At 48.8% G+C, this 10300-nt stretch overlaps 1 long non-coding RNA gene across 1 annotated transcript; it reads left to right on the top strand.

The window, feature by feature from the left end:
• Nucleotides 1–760: 760 nt before the first annotated feature.
• Nucleotides 761–10207, top strand: LOC103164652. The gene is made up of 3 exons (XR_003756635.2): nucleotides 761–1148; nucleotides 6704–6935; nucleotides 8491–10207. It is a non-coding gene; the product is annotated as an uncharacterized LOC103164652 (long non-coding RNA).
• Nucleotides 10208–10300: the final 93 nt, after the last annotated feature.

A 10300-nucleotide genomic window follows, 5' to 3' on the forward strand; every position in this document is an offset into this window, starting at 1 on the left:
AATTCAGCAACAGAGACAATCCCTACCGAACAACGGGCTCCATTCCCTGGGCTAGAAGGGCCCGTGACCTTATGGAGAAGAAGTTATGTGGCCATTTTAGAGGCATTTCCCTGCTATCATTCTCCTCAGGGTGGCCTTCATGGCTCCATTTCTCAGGCTACAGATGAGGGAGTTTAGGGTGGGGGGCACCAGGGTGTAGTACATGGACACCATCCTGTCCAGGGTCGAGGGGGAATCAGAGACAGGCTTGAGATGAGCAAGGCACCATTCACTATAAATGAAGTCACAATGGTGAAGTGGGGCAGGCAGGTGGAGAAGGCTTTGGCCCTGCCCTCAGTGGATTGCATCCTCAGCATGCCCAGAAGATAATAGTGTTGGTATTTGTTAAGCGCTTACTATGTGCCGAGCACTGTTCTAAGCGCTGGGGTAGATACAGGGTAATCAGTTTGTCCCACGTGAGGCTCACAGAAGATGTGAACATAAGGCACGAGGAGGCTTACAAAGCATCTCAGAATAAAAGTGACATTCACCACCAGAATACAGACCTCTGCCCGGGCCTCTCCCGGGAACATGAGTTTGAGCAACTGAGGGACATCACAGAAGAACTGGTGGATGACATGTGGACCGCAGAAGTGGGAGGAGAAGGTGGCGGCCATGTGCACCAGTGTGTAGAGGCCAACAATGAGCCAGGATGCGGCTGCCATCTTCCCACAGGCCATCGGTCTGTGATGATGTCATAGAGCAGGGGGCGGCAGATGGTCATGTAGTTGTCATAGGACATCGCCGTGAGGAAGGCCAGGTCCGCAGTACCAAATATCATGAAGGAAAACACTTGGGAAGTGCAGCCCAGACAAGAGATGGATTGAAGATTGCTCAAGGCATTGAGGATAGATTTGGGGACACTGACAGAGATGAGGCAGAGGTTGAGGACAGACAGGGGCCTGAGGAAGAAATAGAGGAAGAGGTACCAGGTAGAGGCAATGATGAGATCACTCAAGACCTCTTCTGAAGGATTCAAAGATAATAATACCAAGGTAGTTATCCAAGTTTTCCAAAAATTACACAGCCAAACCAGATATTCTTCCTGGCACCATGGACACCACAGTCTCCAATGTGTTGGTGGGAAGACTCTAACAATTGGCCCTCAGGTAACAAATCCTACACAAGATCTAAAATGGGATAGGAGGAAGGGCAGATTGGGAGTTCCCTGTTTGAATGACTAAATCAAAAAGTAGAATGCTTAGTACAGTGCTCTGCACATAGTAAGTGTTCAATAAATACCATTGAATGAATGAATGAATGGTCAGAATAATGATAGTAGTAATAGTATTAGTAGTAATAGTGTAAACTCATCCTTTAGGTGGTAAAAATCCTCTAGACTGTAAGCTCGTTGTGGGCAGGGCATATGTCAATTGTCTCCTACTCTCCCAAGCTCTTAGTACGTGCTCAGCACACAGTAAGCACTCAGTAAATATTGAATAGTAGTGGTATTAGTAATGGTAGTCGCAATAGCAGTAGTAGTAGTAATAATATTTAAGTGCTTACTATGTGCCAAGCACTGTTCTAAGCACTAAGGTAGATACAAGATATTCAGGTTGCCCTGTCCCACATAGGGCTCATAGTCTTAATCCCCATTTTACAGATCAGGTAACTGAGATACAGAGAAGTGGAGGGACTTGCCCATGGTCACACAGCGGACAAGTGGTGGAGACGGGCTTAGAATCCACATCTTCTGACTCCCAAACCCGTGCTGTCGCCACTAAGCCACGTTGCTTCCAGTGGTAGTAGTGTTTATTAAGTGCATTCCGTGCAGAAAATAATAATAATAATGATGGCATTTGTTAAGCGCTTACTATGTGCAAAGCACTGTTCTAAGCGCTGGGCACTGTTCTAAGCACTGGAAACTATGTTAGCACTGGGTAAGCAGGTGGGATATACAATCTTAAAATTAAAAAAATTTAAAAGTCTACAGCTTGTAGGCTTCATTCCTCCGAAGCTCACCCTCTAACTGCACCTCCTTCTCAGTGCTCCTGTTTCCTCTTTCTCCTGCCTCGAACTCCCTCCCCACACAAATCTGCTCGGAGCTTTCCTTAAATCCTCCTCTTTAATGCCATCGGTTAAGCATTTACCATGTGTCAAACAGCGTTCTAAGTGCTGGGGGAGTTAAAAGTTAATTATTTGTATTAGGTTCTCTGATGAACAGGCTTGTGCTCTCTCCACTAGGCCACGCTTTCCTGTCCCCGACACTGCAGATTCTCAAGAAAGCACAAGAGCTTTTGGCAAAGGGACAAGCAGCCTGAGGACACTTTGTTATTTTGTTTTTGAAGAAGTGTCTGGCTCCTTTTAGAGACCTGGTTCCACTGAGATCCCAGTGTCCTACGCTCCTTCTGGATTCTCTACACATCATTCAATCAGTGGTATTTACAGAGAGCTAAATCTGTGGATAGCACTGTACTAAGCATGTGGGAGAGTCCAATACAATAGACTAGGTAGAAAAGTTCCCTGCCCACAATCAGTCCATGGTGTTTATTGAGTACTTACTGTGTGCAGAGCACCATATTAAGCATTGGGGAGAGTAGCGTGGCTCAGTGGAGAGAAGCACCATGACTCAGTGGAAAGAGCTCGGGCTTGAGAGTCAGAGGTCATGGGTTCTAATCCTAGCTCCGCCACTTGTCAGCTAGGTGACTTTGGGCAAGTCACTTAACTTCTCTGTGCCTCAGTTACTTCATCTGGAAAATGGGGATTAAGACTGTGAACCCCACGTGGGACAACCTGATTACCTTGTATCCTCCCCCCCCAGCGCTTAGAACAGTGCTTGGCACATAGTAAGTGCTTAATAAATGCCATCATTATTATTATTGTTATTATTATTATTATTACAATATAACAGAGTTAGTATGCCCATTCCCTGCCCGTGATCGATCCATAGTATTTATCAAACCTTACTGCATGAAGAGCACTACCTTAAACACCTAGAAAAATCCAGTACAACAGTTGATAGACATGTTCCCTGCCCATTATCAATCAGTGGTATTAATTGAATGCTTATTGTGTGCTGAGCACAATACTAAGCACTTGGGTGAGAACTGTACAACAGAGTTGGTAGACACATTTCCTCCCCACAAGGAGCTTACGGTCTAGAGGAATTAGTCCATCAATGGTATTTATCGAAAGTTTACTCGGTGCAAAGCACTGTACTAAGTGCTCAGGAGAGTACACTGTAACAGAGTTTTCCTTTCCTGCTCTCTTCTCCTCCTTGCCCTTACAGAGATCTGGCTCACTCCTGAAGACACAGTCTCTTCTGCTGCTGTCTCCAGCAGAGGCCTCTCCTCCCACTCCCCCAGACTCACCGGAAAGGGAGGAGGCGTTGGCTTCCTTCTCTCACCCCGATGCCGCTTCCGCACTATCCCTCCTCCTCCTTCCCTCTCCTTCCCCTCCTCTGAAGCCCATATCATTCACCCCTACCACCCCCTCCAGATTCTTGTAGCCGTCATCTACCGCCCTCCTGGTCCCACCTCCGTCTTCTTCAACCACCCTGACCCCTTCTCACCTTCTCTCTGCTCACTGTGATCCTCGGACACTTCAACATCCACATGGTTGTGGCCGGTGACTTCCCTGCCGCCCACCTGCTATCGCTCCTCGACTCTGCCAAGCTCCTGCTCCACGACACCTCGCCCACTCACCAACTTGGTCACACCCTCGATCTCGTCATCTCCTACCACTGCACTATCTCTCCCCACACCAACTCTGAAATCCCTCTCTCGGACCATAACATTCTCACCTGCCTCCTCTCTCACATTCTCTCCCCCTGCAAATTTGTATTATTCCCCCACAGAGACCTCTGCTCTCTTGATCCCATCCATCTCTCCAAAAGCATCTCTCCCCACCTTGCCTCCCTATCCTCTCTTCCCACTCTCGATGATCAGGTTACTGCTCTCAACTCCACCCTCTCTACTCATCTCAACTCACTCGCTCCCCCTTTCCTTCTGCCGCTCTTGCTCCACTAACCCACAGCCCTGGGTCTCCGCCTCTTGTCTGCCTCCTTCGCTCTTATGCTTGAGCTCCTGAGCGCTGCTGGTCAAGGTCCAAGCACCAAGCCAACCGTATCCATTTCAAATTTATCCTTTCCTGCCTTAACTCCACCCTCTCCTCCGCCAGGCAAAACTACTTTTCTTCCCTCATTGACGCCCATGCCCATCTCTCCTGCTAATTGTTCCGGACTTTTAATTCTCTCCTCAGGCCCCCTGTTCCTCCCCCTCCCCCATCTCTCACCCCCACGATCTGGCCACCTATTTCATCATGAAAATTAACACAATCAGGTCTGAGCTTCCCAAAGTCACCCTTCCCCCTTCTGCCTCCCCTCTGCCCAACCCTCTCCCTTATTTTCCCATCCTTCCCTGCAGTATCCTGAGAGGAGATCTCCCTCCTTGCAAGTGCCACCCCCTCCACCTGTGCCTCGGACCCCATTCCCGCTCTCCTTATAAAAACCATCGCCCCTTCCCACCTCCACTCCATAACTTCTATTTTTAACCGCTCACTCTCCAATGGCTTCTTCTCCTCTGCCTTCAAACGTGCCCATGTCTCCTGTCTTCCCCATCCTAAAAAACCCCTCTCTTGACCCCACTTCCCCTTCCGGTTATCGTTCTATCTCCCTACTACCTACCCTTCCTTTCCAAACTCCTAGAACGAGTCATCTACACTCGTGGCCTAGAATTCCTAAACTCCAACTCTCTCTTGGACCCTCTCCAATCTGGTTTCCATCCCCTCCACTCTACCGAGACTGCTCTCTCAAGAGTCACCCATGACCTCCTTCTTGCCAAATCCAATGGCTCCTACTCCATTCTAATCCTCCTCGACCTCTCAGCTGTCTTTGACACTGTAGACCATCCCCTTCTCCTCCATACCTTATCTCACTTTGGCTTCATGGACTCTGTCCTCTTCTGGTTCTCCTCTTATCTTTCCGGCCATTCATTCTCGGTCTCCTTTGCAGGCTACTCCTCCCCCTCCCATCCTCTAACTGTAGGGGTTTCTCAAGGGTCAGTTCTTGGCCCTCTTCTGTTCTCCATCTACACTCACTCCCTTGGTGAGCTCATTCGCTCCCACGGCTTCAACTATCAGCTCTATGCAGATGACACCCAAATCTACATCTCCGCCCCTGCTCTCTCCCCCTCCCTTCAGGCTCGTATCTCCTCCTGCCTCCAGGACGTCTCCACCTGGATGTCTGCCCGCCACCTAAAACTCAACATGTCCCAAACTGAGCTCCTTATCTTCCCTCCCAAGCCCTGTCCCCTTCCTGACTTCCCTGTCACTGTGGATGGTACGACCATCCTTCCTGTCTCTCAAGTCCACAATCTTGGTGTCTTCCTTGACTCAGCTCTCTCATTCACCCCACACATCCAATCTGTCACCAATGCCTGCTTGTCTCACCTTTACAATATCGCCAGGATCCGTCCTTTCCTCTCCATCCAAACGGCTATCTTACTGGTACAGCTCTCATAATATCCCGGCTGGATTATTGTGTCAGCCTTCTCTCTGATCTCCCTTCCTCCTTTCTCTCCCCACTCCAGTCTATTCTTCATTCTGCTGCCCGGATCATCTTCCTGCAGAAACGCTCTGGGCATGTCATTCCCCTCCTTAAAATCCTCCAGTGGTTGCCTATCAACCTCCGCATGAAACAAAAACTGACTCTAGGCTTCAAGGCTCTCCATCATCTTGCCCCCTCCTACCTCACCTCCCTTTTCTCTTTCTACTGCCCATCCCGAAAGCTCTGTTCCTCTACTGCTCACCTTCTCACTGCCCCCCATTCACGCCTATCCCACCGTAGACCCCTGGGCCATGTCCCACTGTCCTGGAATATCCTCCCTCCTCACGTCTGCCAAACTAACTCTCTTCCCCTCTTCAAAGCCCTACTGAGAGCTCACCTCCTCCAAGAGGCTTTCCCAGACTGAGCTTCCCCTTTTCCCTCTGCTCCCTCTGCTCCCTCTCTGCCCCCCCTTCACCTTCCCTCAGCTAAGGCCCCTTTCCGTCTGCTCCTCCCCCCTCCTTTCCCCTCCCCTCAGCACTGTGCTCATTTGTATATATTTTTATTACCCTATTTATTTTGTTAATGAGGTGTACATCCCCTTGATTCTATTTATTGCAACTAAGTTGTCTTGTTTCTGTCTGTTTCCCACGATTAGACTGTATGCCCGTCAATGGGCAGGGATTGTCTCTATCTGTTGCCGAATTGTACATTCCAAGTGCTTAGTACAGTGCTCTGCACATATTAAGCGCTCAATAAATACTATTGAATGAATGAATGAGACTCGTTTCCAACACTTGTTTGTTCAGTTCCATGAGTACGCAGGTGCAGCAAACAAGGCTGTTATTTCTCAGCAATTGTGATCAAACCCTCTCTGGGAACGAGGTGGGGGCCAGGAAAGAGAGGAAGAAGAGGAGCCTCAGGTCACCTATGGCACTGAAAACAAAGACCATCAGGTGGAATCAGTAACTCTTGCACTGGGCAAAAATACCCCTACAGATATCTCCTCTGGCCCGCTCCCACTACCGTCCTAGAGTGAGGACCGTCTCCAGCCAGGTGCTGCGCCACTATGTGGAATGAATCCTCAGGGGACTCTAAAACGCTGAACAGCTCTCTCATCTCAACCTGTCAGCCTCTGGATCAGCCTATCCCTCGAGTGAGTAGTTTTCTCTTTGTGTTTAGGGTTATGGCCATGAGGCTTAGTCTTCTGTGGACCATCCTATTCTCCCAGCTCCACGGTGTCCAATGCAGGATGGTCAACCATCCCTGCACCTTGGAAAGAAATCATTCCAGTGGCTACTACCAGGACAGAGAGGTGGTGATCGGAGGACTCCTCTCTGGATGTGATTCTGAGTCACCTTGGTTCCCTTGAGAACTTCACACAACAGCCACTCTTCTTTCTCGAGCCCACAGAGTAAGTGTTTGTATTTCCCGGGATGTAGGATGGGTGGGAGCAGAAGGGGAGGTGGCACCATTGGGTGGGGGAGAAAGGAAGGGCAGCAGGCACGAGTGCTGGGACACGAATGGCATTGATGTCTACGGGGAAAGGCCAAGGGACAGACCATGGATACAGCTGTTCAGGGAACTCCAATCAATCAGTGGTGTTTATTGAGGCCTTACTGTGTGGCAGAGCACTTAAATGAGCATTTGGAAGAGTACCATATAATCAAAGTGGTGGACACTTTCCCTGCCCTAAGCAGTTAGTCCTAAGTGCCTAGTTTAGACCTCTGCACATGGTAAGCCCTCAATTGATTGATTACTACATGTAAATGATGGGAGAATACAATATATCAGAATTTGGAAAAACATTCTGTGCCCACAGTGTGGCTCAGTGGAAAGAGCACGGGCTTTGGAGTCAGAGGTCATGAGTTCGAATCCCAGCTCTGCCACTTGTCAGCTGTGTGACTGTGGGCAAGTCACTTAACTTCTCTGTGCCTCAGTTACCTCATCTGTAAAATGGGGATTAAGACTGTGAGCCCCACGTGGGACAACCTGATTCCCCTGTGTCTACCCCAGTGCTTACAACAGTGCTCAGCACATAGTAAGCGCTTTACAAATACCAACATTATTATTATAGTCCAGAGGATTCAACGAGTCCAGAGAATGTGTTGAAGTCAGAAGGAGATTTCGGGAATTCATAGTTCTGAAATCTTCTTCTGACTTCAACACATTCTCTGGACTCGTTGAATCCTCTGGACTATAATAATAACTATGAATTCCCTCCTTTGCTTTCTCTGCTCCTCTAGACTGTAACCTAGTTGCTTGCAGGGAACCTGTCTACCAACTCTGTTGTATTGTACTCTTCCAGGCACTTAGTGCAAGGCTCTGCACAGTGAGTCCTCAATGACTACCACTGATTGATTGATCCATGAGTCAGTATCTATTGCTGTATGTATTCTGTCGATCTTCCTCCTGCTTCTTTCCCTGCCTGCATTTCCTCCCAAGGTCACTTTTTGCATGAAGCAGACACGAGACCACACCCATAACCTCTTCCATCCAGATTGGTATATATTGCCCTCTCCCAAGTGCTTAGTACAGTGCTCTGCCACAGAGAGTGCTCAATCAAAATCTCTGATTGATTGACTCACCCAACTAGCAGTCTCCTTGTGGCTTTCCCTGAGAGAGAGACACAGGGAAGGTTTGAACTCACTTCCCACTTCACCTATAGTACCAGGGGGCTTTCTCCTTCCCATCCCTGTCCCACTGCTGCTCGACGGTTCAACACCCTTTTTGTTTTTCCACTGGTATTAGTTAAGCGCTTCCTAGGTGCCAGGCACTGTACAAACCCCACGGGTAGATACGAACTTATCTGGTGGGACATAGTCCTTGTCCCACAAGGGGTTCACAGTCTCCATCCCCATTTCACAGATGAGATAACTGAAGCCCAGAGGTCTTCCAACCACAAGGCTTGAGCTCTTTCTGCTATACCCCAACACTTCAGTGCCGCCTCTTGTCCTTCCCATTTACAGATACTTCACCAAACACTATCAGGATCTCATGGCCCTGGTGTTTGCTCTGGAGGAGATCAACAAGGACCCCATCCTGTTACCCAGTATTTCTCTGGGCTTCCACCTCTTTAATGTCCACTTCCTGGGGCCGATGGCGGCCAAGACCTCCATGGCTCTGCTCCTGGGGAGATTCGGGTTGGTTCCCAACTACAGCTGTGAGCCGGAGCAGTGGGACAAACTGCTGGCTGTCATAGGAGGGATGTCATCAACAGTCTCCACAACAGGCTCTTGGCTTCTGGGACTCCATAAGCTCCCCCAGGTGAGGAATCCTGATGACAAGGGGCAGATAAGACTTAGTTTGCTGTTATTCTCACTGTTGTTGTTTGATTTCATTTGTTAAGCACTTTCCATGTTCCAGCCACTGCACTAAGCAATATCCCATGTACATTCCAAGGCCAGAAAATTCCCTTAAGGAGTTAAAGTCAATGAAATGGATTGGCATCTTTGCCCAGAACGGTGTAGGCCGACTCCCTGTAGACTGTAAGCCCCTTGTGAGCAGGATCCTGTCTCCCAGTTCTGTTGTACTCCCCCAAGAGTGTTGTACAGGGCTCTACACCTTGTAAGTGTTCAGTAAATACAATGGATTGATAGATCGATTTGGGAACATGGAACGATGATGTCTGTCTGTATGTCCATTCCAGAATCCCCTGTTCCCTGGCTCTGTCTCTTCCGTAGATCCCCTATGGCTTAGAGGACCCCGCTCTCAGAGAAAAGGCCCGGTTCTCATCTCTCTATCAGATCTCTGCAAGTTCCTCAGATCTGCCCTCAGGGATGATCCGTCTCATGAAACATTTTCACTGGGTCTGGATTGGCCTCCTGGTCACCAATGACATTCTAGGGGAGGCGTTTGCTATGGTCCTAACAGGGGAGATGGCCAAGAATGGCATCTGTGTGGCTTATGTTAAAAGAGTCGACAAATTATTTACTGACAGTACTCTCCAGACTGTGTGACCACAGACAAATTAATACATGGTCAGCGAATGTGGTCGCTGTCTATGGGGATACATTCTCTATACTGACAATTGTATATTGCATGGACCAAAGTCCCATTCTCAGAAAAGTCTGGGTCACCACATCAGATTAGGATTTGATAACCAATGCCCTTATCATAAATAACACCTTTTTCCAAGGCTCCTTGTCATTTTCAGTCCACAGGAAGGCGATTCCAGGTTTCAGGGATTTTGAACAGACCCTGAACCCTAGGAAATATCCACAGGATGTGTTTCTATGGTCTATCTGACTGTGGGCCTTCGATTGTCTGTATACACTTAGACCTGATGCCCTGGGACTGTGTGAGGAAAACAGTACATTGGAGAATAGGTCCTTGGACCTCTGGGACATGAACCTATCTCCCCAGAGTTACAATGTGCACAGTGCTGTGTATGCCATAGCTCACGCCCTCCACCAAGAGATCTGAGCTGGGAAGGACATGGAGACATCGGGAGATGGACCAAGTTGGGTCCCTCATCCATGGCAGGTAATTCCTCCCTCCATCCACTAGGCCACGCTGCTTTTTTGGTGACTTCAGTCACTGATGTCTCCCTCTCCATCCAGCTCTACTTGTCCCTGAGGAACACTGGGATCCACACCAGTGTCAGTGAGCCCGTCCATTTGGATGACCACAGTTGGGCGACCAGTAGGATTGACATCCTGAAATATCAGATTTTACAGAACGGCAGCAAAGTCTATGTCAAAGTGGGAGAGTTCATGCCCCTGGCCCCAGCTGGCCAAGATTTCATCCTCAGTGAGGAGAGGATAATGTGGAATGGGC

The sequence above is a fragment of the Ornithorhynchus anatinus genome, unplaced genomic scaffold, assembly GCF_004115215.2.
Source record: "Ornithorhynchus anatinus isolate Pmale09 unplaced genomic scaffold, mOrnAna1.pri.v4 scaffold_344_arrow_ctg1, whole genome shotgun sequence".
Lineage (NCBI taxonomy): Eukaryota > Metazoa > Chordata > Mammalia > Monotremata > Ornithorhynchidae > Ornithorhynchus > Ornithorhynchus anatinus.